Source organism: Columba livia, chromosome 7, assembly GCF_036013475.1.
Source record: "Columba livia isolate bColLiv1 breed racing homer chromosome 7, bColLiv1.pat.W.v2, whole genome shotgun sequence".
Taxonomy (NCBI): domain Eukaryota; kingdom Metazoa; phylum Chordata; class Aves; order Columbiformes; family Columbidae; genus Columba; species Columba livia.
Window position 1 is genome coordinate 20,218,592 of NC_088608.1, and position 15,626 is coordinate 20,234,217.

The 15,626-nt window shown below is 37.6% G+C and overlaps 1 protein-coding gene and 1 long non-coding RNA gene across 5 annotated transcripts in view; one reads left to right on the plus strand and one right to left on the minus strand.

The window, feature by feature from the left end:
* B3GALT1 (beta-1,3-galactosyltransferase 1) overlaps nucleotides 1-15,626 on the plus strand; it is a 196,648-nt gene that overhangs the window by 36,731 nt on the left and 144,291 nt on the right. For 2 of the 4 annotated variants that reach the window (XM_065069707.1, XM_065069711.1), the window contains exon 2: nucleotides 4,900-4,963. The exons of the other annotated variants lie outside the window; for them this stretch is intronic. The gene's annotated coding sequence lies outside the window, so the exon portion shown is untranslated. The remainder of the gene's footprint in view (nucleotides 1-4,899; nucleotides 4,964-15,626) is intronic. 4 annotated transcript variants of the gene reach the window in all.
* The window catches only part of LOC110360781 (uncharacterized), a 152,387-nt gene that overhangs the window by 27,521 nt on the left and 109,240 nt on the right, over nucleotides 1-15,626 (minus strand). The gene's annotated exons all lie outside the window — the stretch shown is intronic.

Consider the following 15,626-nt stretch of genomic DNA (forward strand, 5'->3'; position numbering starts at 1 on the left):
TAGTAGGTTAGCATATTGATTGTTGGTCACTACATTGTACAGTAACCCATCAGTGAACTGCAAAACTGGCATTTCTCTTTCAGAACAAATTACAGTGAAATCCTAGCTCATTAATTTGAGTTTCCCTATTGATTTCGTAGCACTTTGACTTCTTATAGTATGAAAAAGTTTCAGAGGCTAGAGCAGCTACATGCTAATTACTTCGTGACACCTACACATTTATAGAAACAATGTGTAATTAATATAATTTCATTTTTTGGATAATTGAGGGCATTTTCTGAGAAGGAAAATGAGTAAGTAGATAAAAAGTTGGATAAATTCAAATAAGTGCACAAGACAAGAAACACATCTGTCACTGATGCTAAACTTATAAAATATTAAACAATAATTTGAGGAATACGGAATGAGATCATCAGATCTTTAACACAGGAAGAATGAAAGACAATGAAAAGAGGAACAGCTGAAGAGTAATGTAAACTATGCTTATGGAATACGCTGGGGTTAAAAATCATGTGGGGCGTATTTTTTCCATTGTGCCCACACAGAGCTTTCAGTAACCTGGAGTCAGCCCTCAATTCAAGGTAAATTATGTTGTCTCTCGAAATGAAGACAACAAAATGTAGAAAGAAACTGTGAGTTTTTAAGAAACACAAGTGTGAAGGTGATGTAGGCAAGTATTTTTAATACCTAATAGAAATAGCAAGTATTTCTAATGCAGATGAGGGAAAAGAAAATGTTAAAAGCTAAAAACATGAGTATTCACGATGATGTTAAATGTAGTACAAGCAAATCAGAAGGCATTTCAGAGTTTCACATGTGTCTTACAAAACAAACGTTGTTCCTGTAAAGCCCAGGTCAATCTAAAGGAATAAAAATAGAAGAGAACATTTGGCTCAAGTGCTTTTCAGTTGCACGCAGACAGACAATGAATAGTACAGTATCATTTTCAAAGATAAACCTGTTTCTCAAAGAAAGTTACAGATGTCTACATTATTAAATTGCCTTTTATGGAAACTTTTAGAAAGGTTCTTAAAGCTCATTGTGCACCAGCTATCTCATTTTGGAACTGACAGGGTTTACACATCCAAATTTGCTGAACATTGTACAAGATAATATTATTTATAGAGTTTCCAGTAAGGGGAAGAAAGAATTTCTGAAGCATTAAAATCAAGTCCACACTCCATTATCTGCAATGAAAACAGATTGGAAGAAGCTCTCTCTCCCAGACCCGGGAAGAATTTAATGCCATTGCTGCTGAGGCTTGCTGTGCCACCTGTGTGTGTGTGCCACCTGGGTGACCCCTGTGTGTGTGCCACCCATGTGTGTGTGCGCCACCTGTGTGTGTGCCACCTGTGTGTGTGCCAGCCATGTGTGTGCCAGCCATGTGTGTGCCAGCTGTGTGTGTGTGTGCCAGCCGTGTGCGTGCCAGCCGTGAGCGGCCGTCCCGGGGCTGCTCGGTGTGCACACTGTGCAAGCGCATGGAGCCAGCTCCGGTGCTGCCCCAGTGAGACGCTCTGGCAGCAGAGGAGCGGGCAGGGCACTGCAGGAGCGCTCAAACTGCCTTCACTTCAGCACATCCCCACACAAGTTGTGTCCTATCTGGCTTCTCCGGAGGAGGCATTCTGGCAGCACTGCAGAGCTGTATCACCTTGCTGGACCTGGGCAGGCCCGGTCTAGATCCATTTTTTTTCTCTGTTCATGGTACGCATAACCCAGGCACTTAGATCGAAAACCGTGCTGCACACAATGCATGCACAATTCTTTCTTATTTACAGGAATTTTTAGGAAGTGACTTCAAGGGTATTGTCCAAAGAAAGTATTTAATTCCTCTGAAAAAAAGGAGGAACTTATTAATTCATCATTGAAGTAAGCTTCAGAACTTGCATAAAGAACAAAGTCCCATTCTACATAAACAGAAAGGGGAAACTCTGTCAGGAAGCAACACCTGAGAATAACCACTGGACAACTGTTGCATGTCTAAGTAGCTGGAGTCTTGTCTCATAGAAGGTTTAGCACCGTTGTTGCAATGTGTTAGACTTAAGCAACAAGCAGAACAGGCCTAGGAAGATAAGGCATAATACTTTTCTCCAGCTCTTTTCAGTGAGGCATATGAAAAATAAAACATTACAAAAACTTAATATATAGCTAGCACCAAAATTTTGTTAAGTCAATTTATATAGTATTTTTGTTAGCTTATCATTTGCTGGCAGCACAAGGCACACATAGATAATACCACCTGTCTTTTTGCACGTTACAATATTTCTAATTGCTGTTAAAAATTGTGGTAGGAAAAGGAGAGTTTGTATTCAGTTGACCGTGCCTTTTGAGCCCTTCAGCTTCAGCTAAACCTAAAGGTAGGAGGAGAGCCATGAAGCATGGCAGCAAACATCGCTGCTGACCTCAAATTTCAGGGAAAGAAGCATTTTGGTATAGGAGAAAGACAGCAGTTAGGATCACCACTGCGTGAAAAGATACAGTATGAACTGAACTATATTGCTAGGGAGTCCATGCAGGGGAGTGATACGACAAAGGAAATTGCACAATATAGATTTGCAGGTTGCAGAACTGCTTGGTTTGGCAGAACTGCCTTTTTTTTTTTTGTCACAGACAGAATATTCTTGGTACACATCTGCTGGGCACGTCTGCTGCCTCCAGTCACTGCAGCGATGGGACCTCATCTACCTGCAGTCAATCAGCAGATACCACGTATTGGAAAAAAATAAAAGGAGGGGAAAATTTTTCCTAATGACATCCTTTTTAGATGGGTGTAAATTGGCTACATCACAATCTAGATTAGGCTACACTGGCACCAGTGTTTTCTACAAATAAACCTTAAATACGTGGATTTTAATTTTGCTGTACATAGAAACATTAGATAGTCAAAAAGAGCATGGCTAGCAGGTCAAGGGAGGTGATTCTGCCTCTCCAGTGCTGGAGTCCTGTGTCCAGCTCTGGAGCCCTCAGGACAGGACAGACATGGACCTGTTGGAGAGGGGTCAGAGGAGCCACCAAAATGATCAGAGGGCTGGAACAGCTGGTATGAGGAAAGGCTGAGGGAGTTGGGGTTGTTCAGCCCAGAGAAGAGGAGGCTCTGGGGAAACCATATTGTGGCCTTTCAGTACTTAAAAGAAGCCTAAGAATAGTTAACTTTTAAGAAGTTAAAGAAATCGACTTGACTCTACAGCACCTCGTGTTATGCCCACCTGCTTTTAACAATAGAGAAAGAAATGCAGATTTCCACTCAGGTGTACAAGTGCCCCTGGAGCACTGTGGTGAGTGTGGTGAGCTCCAGCGTGTGTGCCAGACGCAGACCGTGCGCCAGGGGCTGCTTCTGCGTCAGACACCGCTGCGCCGCATCCAGTGCCAAGCCTGGAACTTTCTGATAGCTGCCGTTTTTTCATAGAAAATAACCTATTCACATGAATAGAATATCCAGTTTCCTTAGTGATATTCCGTTGTGTTGGTTGGGTTTTTTTTTCTACTAAGAACTCATCAGAAGAAAGCCCCTTTTTGTTTTAGCTGCTTTTTCAAATTAGTTCATGACTCCACATAGACTTATTTCATCTGCAGATGACAAAAGCTTTCTTCATCACATGAATGTAATTTTCTGTTAATGAGAACTCTTGAGATTTCTAACATGAGCAGTGAATTTACAAAAATGGTTTCTTTTTTTTTTCAAGATTTATTTAATTAAATACTGCTAAATTAGGTCAGGCATGAAAGTTTCAGGGTCACATCTCTAGAAAGAACTTAACTGTTATAATTCACTAGTAATAATGTATTTTAATAACACTCAGGTTAAATCTCTAAGAACCCCTGTTTGCCTCCATTTAAAACGACTGTAGTATAAATGAAATACTGGTCCTGTGTTTCAGATAAAGCTAAAAGTGAGTCCTGTAACTAAACTATGCTGGATGTTATTTAAAGAAAAGTTTCACTACACAACTTACAGAGCTATTAATAAAATTATTAAAAAAAAAGATATTTATGTTGCTTCTTAATATTATTGATTTTATTAGTGCTAAGAGTACGTCATATTGGAACAATATATTTTCTAGTTTCATTACTGAGAACGGCCTTTTTCTGTCTTTGAATACTCAATGCTCCAAAAAGAGAAGGAAAAATGTTTTGGTCTGGTTGGGAGTGGTTTGTTTGTTTGTTTTTCCAAAATGCTACTTTCCTATCACAGTTTTACTTTTCATTTAGAGTCCTGAAGAGTTTATGTGGTGTATCTCGCCATAATCTCTCTCACTATTGCACATACCTTGCAAAAATAATTCGACAAACTTATTTTTCTTCAAAAGAAAAAATAAAAGTCCATCATTATTTGTCCATTAGGCTATGAAGATTTCAGTGCAAATAAACTGTTATATAGCAGCTTTGTGATCATAATCACTGCTCATGCTAAATGCAAAAATTATGTTTTAAGAAAAGAACACTCATTTCCAATACATAACAAGTGCTAGATTGATTTTCCTCTGGTGGGATAATATTTAAAATAGGGTTTACAAGGTTTCATTGACCAGTTGGCATTTTCTTTGCCATCCATAGGGGTTTTTCCTCTGTCTTCAAATGTAACAGAGGTGATTTTAATTAGTATTGCATTAGTAATTTAATCTCTATGAGATAATTGCAGGATGGCTCTTAGGTGACTGATAAGAATTGAGGTGTAAAACTAGTACTACTGGAGCCGAGATGGTTCGACTCTGCTGAAGTCTGAGTCTGAGCTATCAAATTCCTTCCTGAAGAAGTACAGACTACTAGAAAAATCAAGACTTTTCTGCTGCTAGAAAATTATGGGAAATAATTTAAAAAGCAAAGAGAAGTGCCCTCCTTAGGTCATTTCTGTTTCATGTAACTTTAAAAACTCTAGATTAATTTAAGACTTTTTTATTTCAGGATGCAGAAGACTTGGTGATGGGGGAAGGCACGTGAAAGAGAAACTGAGCATCATAAGGCAAAGGTCAGATAGAATGAATCATTAGACTTATTAAGAATGCTGAACTCCCTTATGCAGGTTGTTCCTCTCAAATAAAGTCCTCCTTCAATTTGATTTTGTGGTGCTGAAGTAGTAGGCTAGACTCTAGACTGGAGACCAGTAGCATCAGGAAATCCCAGTGGTAACCCTTGAAGGTTATTGATTTGCAGTGTCCTACTTACGAATATGTGGAGAATATATGTCTGATCTTTCTTATCTAAACTCCTATGTAGCAACTCTGTGCTGCAGCATTATTCAAGGCTAGTAGCTGGTATTGGATTTTGTAAAATCCAGTTTTAAATCCTGCAAGTTTAGTGCCAGAGATTCAGGTCGCTGTTCTTTAGGTCTGTACTTGTATTCATCAAAGAAAATTCTAGCAGATGCTGATCCGAAACAGGAAACCTCTTACTACAGCTTTCAACTCATTAAAGGTTTCCCAGTTGGCAATATGGGAAGAAAAGCTCTTGTAAATGGATTGGGGCGGGGGAAAAGAAACACAAGGAGAAAATAGTTACACAAATTAATGAAGAGTGGATGAAATTAATAAATTTTAAAATAGTTGACATGTGGAATAAACTTACTTAAGAAATCATGCAGGCTTCAAGATCAGAGTATAATGTAGAACCTGTAAAACAGCTACTGAAATAACACAAATAAGGGAATGCTTGAGAAATTTTAATATTCAATGTATTGTCAACATTTGTGCTTATTTTAAGACACTAAAAAAAAAATCAAGTTCCTGAACTTCTGAGAATTAGTTTTGTAAAGGCATAAACATAGTTCCATGAAATCTCTGAAAAATAGATGTAGAGAGAAAATGAAAGCAGTGTGTGTCAAAGAGATTGTTACTTCTCTTGTAGTTTCCTACTAAGAACTAGAGGAAAGACAGCACATTTAATCAGTTAACTCTCTGCCAGGGGTTTCAGCTGAACAATTTGATGATTTTTTTCTGTGCTAAATTAGAACAGCATTATTTCCACAACTGTCTGCTACTTACACAAAGGGAGAAAGTACTGGCAACCATTGGAAGTTTTAAATTGTGGTTTACAAGGAAGTTACCCCAGAGTGCTTGGTTGGGAAGCTCTTCACATCCTTGTTCCCCTATCTCCTGTATTTGTTATTCATCGTATTTCTACTCATTCTTCTTTACTAGTTATCATCTAATAGTCTAGTTTGTGGACTTCATGTCATCAGGAAAGAACATTTGTTATTTTGGCTCCTTCCTTCTGTTTTTGTGTTTTTCTTCCTTTGTTTTCATCCTTGAAGCTTTAAGTATGTTCAGGTCAACAACAGGAAAAGAATACCCTTATATGATTAGTTTTGGCTGAGTGATGAGTAAATGACCATAAAAGGATCAGAAATGGTCTGCATGCCATTCCATAATTATTGAGGTAGAGCTGAAGTTCTGTGTTGATAATTGTAACTACCTGGATTAAATGACAGAAATTAAATATATTTTAAGAAACTTCTAAGACTTGGAAAAAAATGGCTTGTACACTGCAAAGATAGGTCCAGTGGTGATTAATGCAACGTTGTGTTTGTGAATGGATAAATAATTCATTATTCAGTGAAATAAGTGGTCTGACTGAATATTCATGGCTATACTGTTACATGCAAATTAAGGGAATATAAATTGATCTTTGGAGTAATGTTACCAATATGGTAACTTATAAGTGTATATATATATATATATATATATATATATATATATATATATATAAACTGTCTTAAATAGTGTCTACATGAGGGGATGGATTTGTGAGGAAAAGAGTAAGGTCAGGTGGAGCTGTGGAAAAGGCAGTCAAAACCTCTGAGAGGGTCAGTGAAATAGAATTTGAACATTCTGACATCCTGATGAGAAGGAAGGATCTTGTTTATCTGTTTGTTGGCATTTCTTTAAAAATCTCGCAGTTGCCTTAAAATGTGGTTGTTAATGGTATCTGAATATGATGGTGACAATAAATCAACAAATCAACAGTTCAGGGAGCTCAGATACCTCAGAATTGGTTGATTACTGAAATATAACCTGTTAAAATGTCAGAAAGAAGCCACATCATGTACATCCTTTGACTCTTCAGGAACTTCCTTGTGTTGGGTATTTGCACAGAGAAATGTCATTTTTTTTCTTTTGTCCCTTAATGCAATCATATGAATAGAAAGATGGCATATCTACACAGTTTGTATGGTTTGCTTCTCAAGGTCCTAATTAATTTGTTTGGAAAGGTCTATATACAACTGATACTGAATGACATAAGACACATTACCAACCAGGCAACCGTTGCTTTTGACTTGATAGAACAATTGGGCAATGGGGGAAGCTGGTGGTTTTTTACACCTGTGAAAATCCCATATCACTCCTGGATGACCCAAAGAGGACAGTACACAGAAGATGTCATATTCCAGATCTTTTTAAACCTGCCTGAGCAGGTTTTAGAGTGCAATGAAATGCAGCACCTGCTGTGAACTGCATGAGAAGTAAGAGGGGGAGGGTAAAGCCTCTTCCTTTCTTCAGTATCTCCTTTTTATGACATATTTCTTGCTCTGTAACAAGCATTTACATTTTGAGAAGCCGGAAGTCAAGTAATTTTCTATAAACACATACTGGGAAGGAGGTGTGAACTCCTCTGACATCATTCTGATCCTATTTGAATGTCAGTGGCTAAAAGTTCACTGCTACCGTTCTGAATCATTTAAGGAAAACTGAAGTCAAAGAGAAGCAGCAGACAGAAAGGGTCAAAGGGGAGAAAAGCTGGAGGGAGAATGACGGGAAGCAATGGAGAGCTCTCAAGTAAAGCATGGTCAATGGAAGACTCCGCAAGAAATGGGGAGGTGGCAAGGTGGTAATGACTGACATTCTCACTTATCAATGAAATGTGGAGGTTATCCTTTCATTCCTGTCTGTTCATATAGGTCACCTCCTATGCTGGTCAGCCTTCTCTGTGAGTTGGATAGCGAAGTTTTTGCCTCCCCAGGAAGCAGCAAAGTTTTCTATTGAGGAGAATCTTTAAATAGTGTATTTTAAAAATAAATATTATATACATATGCATATATACATATATAGTATATGTATATGTCTATAGAATCATAGAGCCATTTAGCTTGGAAAAGACCCTTAAGGTCATTGAGTCCAACCATTACCCCAGCACTGCCAAGTCCACCACTAAACCATGGCCCTAAGAACCTCATCTACATGCCTTTGAGTACTTCCAGGGATGGTGACTCCAGCACTTCCCTGGGCAGCCTGTTCCAGTCCCTGACAACCCTTTCTGTGAATAAGTTTCCCTAATTTCCAATCTAAACCTCCCCTGGCACAACTTGAGGCCATTTCCTCCTCTCATCCTGTCACTTGCTACTTGGGAGAACAGACCAACCCCCTCCATGCTACAACCTCCTTTCAGGCAGTTGTAGACAGCAATAAGGTCTCCCCTCAGCCTCCTGTTCTCCAGGCCAAACAGCTCCAGTTCCCTCAACTGCTCCTCATAAGGTTTACATATATATGTATACTTATATATAGTATACATATGTACATGTTCTGTTTTGTACTAATATATGCATATATAGACACATATATACATGGATGTATATATGTATTTTTATAGATATAAAAAGTCCCCAGATATTCTTACTTTTATTAACTGGTGCCCTTTTATAGTGCTGAGTTGTTGCCTGGACTATTGCCTTGTTCCAGGGCCTATTTTTTAAGACAATATCTAGATAACAAATAACAGGTCGCAACTTCTACGTATGTATGCTGGCAGTTTTACGGCAAAGAAAAGTTTATGCTTTGTAAATTTATCCTGAAAACAATACAAAAAAAAGTCTAAGCCACATTGCTGGAATTCACAGGCTAATTACATACTATTTAATGTTACAATACATGAGTATATATTTAGTGCGATCAATATTTATAGTATGTTCTTTATGATTCATATGTTCTTATAGTAGCAATTTCTAATACTACAGAGGTGATACATTTTACAAGCTTGAAAGAGACCATGATTTCTGCAAACTAACAAAATAATGTCCATTTAAAATATATAGTCTATTGCGTGTTTTATAACAAAGGAGGACCCCTACGGTGGGTAAGTAATTTTTCTACATACAATTCCAAGGTAGTATGTAGCTCTGAGAGTGCCTGCTGAGTGTAACACTGCCAGTTCCTGGGCGTCAGAATTATTTTTTTCAGGTAAATTAGCAGGGAAGTGAAAAAATAACTTAAATTTCTATGTCCTTTGTTTGGCACTAAGCATAACAATTTGGTTTACCATGGGTTTTATGACTCCACCTAATAATGAACAAAACTGAATGCTCGAACAGCTGTTAAGCGGAAAGGTCTTCCAAAGCCCTTCCAGAGAGCTCCCTCTAGTTGTTGGATACGCACTGAACTGTGTTTTAATCTACACTGGAGGCTATTTGGCTAACTGGAAACAACAAAAAAACAAAACAAAAAAACAACAAAAAAACTGGAACTGATTGAAATACTGTTTTAGCTTGGTTTAAAGAGACTAAACATTAATGTACAATGCCCCCCAAAAGCAACTAGTGCTGTACTCGCAGTAACTATGGAGGGTTAAAGTGTGTTGAAATCAGCTGACAACTTATTCAAGTGGGAGACAGTAATGTCATTTTTTTTCAATGTTTCCTGTGAAGTATGTGGACCAATCCACTCCTCATCTAATTTCTTAAATTATTTTAGAGGTTGAGAACAGCACTTTAATTACATTCCTCATTTACCTAATTTAGTTCATCAAATATTAAAATGTTACTGTGACTGATGCTGCAACAATATGAAAGCATTTAGCATCAAATATCACTTCATTTAAGCAAGGCTTAATTTTTCATACTCCTGTGTCTCACAGTAAGCAACAAAAATACTAGAGAATAAGTAACAACAAACGGTATTGATTCAGGTTTCACATTTTCTTCTAGATGTGGGAAATGCTACTTCATTATTTAATACCAGAAGACAAGAGGTAAAGCAAGTGTAGTTTCTTCATATTTAGATCTGGCAATCTAAAATAAACTATTTTTAGGAAAAGTTATTTTGAGAAAACAGACAGCATTAGACAAAGAGCATTAATACAGAAGCCTTAAGGAGACATTCAGCAGCCTCTACCAGAAAGAAAGGTAATTCCAACTTTCTCTGCTGACTGGTCAAAGTTTTCAGGACCATCCAACGGCTACATCTGCCATTAGAGCTTGTCATACTTCCCAGAGTCCAAAAGTGCCTTTGTAATCTTTGCATCTACTCTGTAGAATTTCTAGACCTAGCTGAGTTTGACCTTTTGGCCCTGTCATTACGTTATTTTCATGTGAGAGTGATTCTTGGAATCCAAATACACCCCTCTGTCTTGTCTGACATACATGACCCAACCTCTCTTGTCAGAGGCCTTCCCGTGGATAGGTCTTGGGTCTACCTTTACACTGTTGACAATTACTTTTGTGGCACTCACGTAGAGACCCATCGGGACGCTGACGATGAACAGCAGTTTCTTTCATTTTCATTATACTAGCACATAAAGCTGTTGAGGGTGACAACACAGTTAGAACTGGCTGGCAGGTTGGTGAGAGGAAGAGGAACCCTGTGATACGCAGAGCAGTGATCTTGTCAAATGCTGTGTAAAAAGTAGAGTGATGCATGTAGCAGTGAACATGAGATAATGATACACATTCATATCAGGAATTATGTTCTCTTTGAAAGAGAAGATTTTGAAGTCACTGCAAAAAATGGAGCGTACAGTAGCTGTGAAGACGGTTTTTTTGCTTCTTAATTGAGGGCATTGGCTGGCCAGACGTAGTACAGTGCCACGTATGCCAGCTGGATACACGACTATTGCTAACTCTGGAAAATGGCTTGTTCTGCAGGAAGCAAGCTAGATGATAAGTTATGTAGTGTGATACAAATTTAGTTGCTTGAAGAGTGAAAACTGGTTTGAGAACTCTGATACACAAATTTCAAGATAGCCAATGGAAAAAAAAAAATGGTAGTTGTCCAGATGTCTTTCTTTAAACTTGGCTTATCTAGCAAAACTATTACTGGCATCAGCATGTCACAATTTCACTCAATAAGTGCTTAAGAAGAGTCTGATTAGGAAATAGGCTGGAGCATTTTGGAACAGAACGATTCAATGAAGCTGCAGAGGGAGGAATAACCTCAGGTAGGAGAGTTAGAAATTGTTGCAAGTAACTTCTTACTGGCCACTCTAAACTCTGAAATATATGCCTGTCATGTTGGGAGAGATATATGACTTAAAATCTACTATTTTTTGACGTTTTGCTAACACTCAAATATTAGGTAATGTACGTGAAGATATAAACAATAAATGCTGGTTTTCAATACTGGGTTGTAGGAAGCTGATATTTTCTTTATAAAAATAATTAACAAAAAATATAAGAGGCAAAATGGAATCAGTCTGAATTCCTTTTTGACGTATAGAGATTACTCATTCAAATTACATTTTCTAAAAGCGGTTCATGATAAACTGCTACTTAGAACACTAACATGCCAGTTAAATATAACTGATTACTGTTATCCCTTATATTAACCTGGTGAATACATGGTTTGTAATAAACATAAGATTTAGAAGTAGTAAGAATGCCAAAAGAATCTTTGCCAGTAAAATAAGAACTGATGCTCAGAATCCATAAGGTTTTCTTTAGTTAGGTGATAATTTTCTGGTTATATTCACATTTTACGGCATGTGTGTCAGAGCGTCCTGATACATCTTAATTTTTCATGTAATTATACCTTATTTCATTTAGCACAGGGATGCTTAGTGAAATGAAAAGGAAGGAGCAAATGCCACTGTAGAAAGCCTGCAATCTTGAGATTCACCTGCATTAATAACAGTGGAAGCTTTGCTTTGCTACTCGTCTACTTTCAACAACTTCCATCCAAAAAATAGACTGCAACGTATTTCCCATATGGAAATACTCCGTGGCACTAGCTGTAAAACAAGACCAAAATCCAAAAAATATCTACCTGTTAAACTCTGTCTTTAGAACTATATGACATCCTCTGCTGTGTTTTACTTAGCCATTATTGTACTTTTACCTCTCAAGAGAAATTATCCAAAGTCTTCATTCTTCCACACTGAGTTTTAACTGTTACCTTGACCATTGCGCAAATCCTAATTCTAAACTCAAATTTTGATGTTCTTTTGAAAGAATCAAAGTTCAGTGGATTTTCATGTTTAGAGACGCCTCACAGAAGACACAAAAATGGTACAGATTTAGCCTACAACTTCATGATGGGGTCAGTGCATGTAAATTGTGTGTCAGGCTGTTTAAGTCCCAAAGTCATCTGCAGTTGTGGATTGCTTGAATATGCATCACCAGGGCAGTTTGATGTAAGATGGCTTTTTGATGGCAGATGAGGCTTTTCAAGAGCAAATATCAGTAGTTCGTTCCGAACGGTGCTGAAGTCCCCAAGTTGTGGGCACATATCACAGCCTCAGCATTGGACTCGGAGAGGTGTTGGATTCACTGGTGCTCCTGCCAGGCTGACATCTGAAATGTTTCTCTGCCCTACTGTCTACTAATAAAATCCTTAAGTACTTGACTATTTTTCAGAAAGAAGATGAGAATACTAAATACCCTGAGGCTTGGGGGATTCACATGGAAACATCAAAATTCTAACACTTGCTTCAGTTGATATTTAGCTATTAATGCAAAGTCCACCAGCTTCCACAGGTGCACTTCAGAATACTAACACTACAGTATGCTGGTAAGAATCTGATATTCTGGCAGACACAAAATACACATTTCAAGCCTCCTCGAATTAGGCAGGGAGCTAAAGCCTACATTTGGGCCTATTTTTTCTAATGCTATCTTAATGGCTCTGATCGTTGGATTAATCGATATGAAGCTTCTTAGGTGTTTTTTGAGAGAGTACAATATCTGGCTTAGACCCAGCTCAGGGGGAATGCTCAGCACTATGAAACATCAGTGGAAACAGGTGCGTTTCTTCTGCTGAAAATTAAATATCCACGTGTGTAGGACAGGATGGACTTGGGCCTCCATTTCCACCCTGTGAATGCTGGTGGCTGCCTACAGACTGGCTACTGCAGTGGCATCATTTCTAAGCATCTTGCAATCCCTATGGGTTTCACAGAAAAAACTTGGTACCTGTTTCAGGTCTGTGATTTCCGCTGGAGATCAGGCAAACTAATGAATATATGCCCCTTGCAATTTAGTCTGTGTTTTAGTAACACCAGAAAGAGTCTGTATTTCATTTCTCTGTACTTTTCAAAGGATTTTGCTTGCCAGATTTTCCTCTTGTCTGTTCATCACTTTCTAATATCCATTATGTGAAATCGCTAAATACAAAACTAGAAATATTTCTTGTAGACATTAAGTAGGGCTGAGCAAATATTTCATGAAAGTCAATAATTTATTTAATAGCTTTTAATCTCTTTGTTCACAGTTGTCTATGAGTATATTACTTTCTTCAAAATATAGGTTTTATTAATTTTTTCTGCTAAGCTACAGCTAGAAAATGCAGTATAACATGTAACTAAAGTATATTTGATTTATTTGCTTGACATTACTTCATTTGACTATGCAGAGCTAAATTTAAAAAGAGAGTATTAAGAAAAATAATCTGGAAAGAAATCAGTTGTTGGAGGTAGGAAAATGTTTTGTGACTTTGTGATATTAAGAAAATAATGACTAGGCAGGTAGAAGGGAAATAATAAGAACTGGAAATAAACATTAATTTTAGTGAACATCTACTTAAGAACTGATTAGCCAGCATGCAAATATTTGAGTTAGCAAGGGAAAAAACAGTAGTGTGAAAAGGGCTATCTGAATTGTACACAGTGTGCATGTAAACACAGGGAAAACAAATGTCCTGTCTCTTGTGAGAGCTGGGTAAAATGGAAAATCTAGCTCAGGTACATAGGCTGGACAGTGCAGTGGATCTTGGTATAAAGAGGGATGGTAAAAACTACTATTACAAGACAGGTATGCACTCACAGGAGATTGCGATAAGAAGTCTCCGTTGGCACAACAGTACAGTGAGGATACGGTGCCTCACAAATTATGAATTTCAGCTGGATCGCAGAGTGTAAAATTTCCTGGAGAGGGAAACTTGAAAGGTAGAGATCACAAGTGCAGCTTGACTCTGACCCTTGACAGAAATTACGTTTAGGATGGCAAAGAAATCGGAATTTGCTATTGGATGATATTTAGGTGACAAAGGTGATGAACAGATAGGAGCATGAAAATGTATCCTCATCACAGAATTTCATCTTGATGGTTTCTAAATGTAGGAATGAGTGTCTGTGCATGCTGCTGGGATACTAGAGACAGCACGTTTTTAATGCCTACAGGTTATATTATTTGTTGAACACAATAGGAATTTAAATACTTTTCTAACTAATAAGTGCATACTTACTGCATTAAGAGAAGGTATAGGTCTTGGGAGCTAGAAGAAGAATATACAGATTGTAATGACAGCACAATGAATGTAAAGTCATAACATTTAAAGACTCATTATGTATAGATGAGAGTTCAGTATGGCTAAGAATACCTATGGATTTTTGACCTTTCTGTGAAATACAGAATGGTGCTTAGATGTGGAATTCATTATGGTCTCCAGTGAGATACAGCTATTAGTTTTTAACCTAATCTAGGTTAGTATTGATGAAAGACTTCATAGGACTGAATATAGAGATACCATGGGCACGTATACTGTTTTATGAGTGGATATCAACTGCCTAACTAGGCATTTATAGGTAGCCATTGTATCGAGTGTTTCTATACACTAATAACAATTAAGTAGAAAATGTAAAAATGAAATTGTGTCATTCCCTACATGGAACATATTTTTTAGTCCTTGTAAAGAAACATGGTTCATTAGAAACACAGATATGATTAAAGAACCATAATCTTGAAGAACAAATGGACAGAAGCATGCACGCTGTTCTTCAATATAGGAAAAAGTAAAAAGAAAAAGGCACATATGAGTTTATCTAATAAATTGTTTCTTGTAAACTATAAAAGGCAAGAATATGTCACCATCAGCTGGGGAGTCCTTCAGGAAAACTATCTGGATTTGCACGGACTGGAACCGTCATTGGGAGTTTCAGCCTGAACAGCAGACTTTGGAAATTAGAGGGAATGGAACAGGTTTTAATCCTAGAGATTAGGCATGGAGTTTAGATAATTTAATGAAAACCGCTGTGCTGTGGCTTCTTTGTGTCTATTGTGTGAAGAAATTGGGAAAAACAGCCATTGGAGATACCTGGTATCATCACAAAGCCTGAAAGTCACTGCAAAAGTAAAAAAGCATGAAGAGAGCATGTTAAGTCATTATCTGGGTAGCAAATGTAAATCAAATTGGACACACCTCTACTGAGAAGTGACAGAGTACACTTCTCGTCTTGGAATCTAACATGCTTTTAAATTTGCTGATTCATGAAGAATTAGTCCTCTTCTGTACTAAAACTCAGCTGTAAATCTCGAAGGATTAATGTGCACGTCTAATGGGCACTATCACCAACATAACTGACTTGTTATGGCTAATAATATCTGTCGTTCCATAGCACTATTACCATTATTAACTGCACTTACTGAATTATATTGAACCCCCACAAAAGTGAGTCCTGAGAGAGCATTTCTAAAATAGAAAAAACCCAGAAATTAA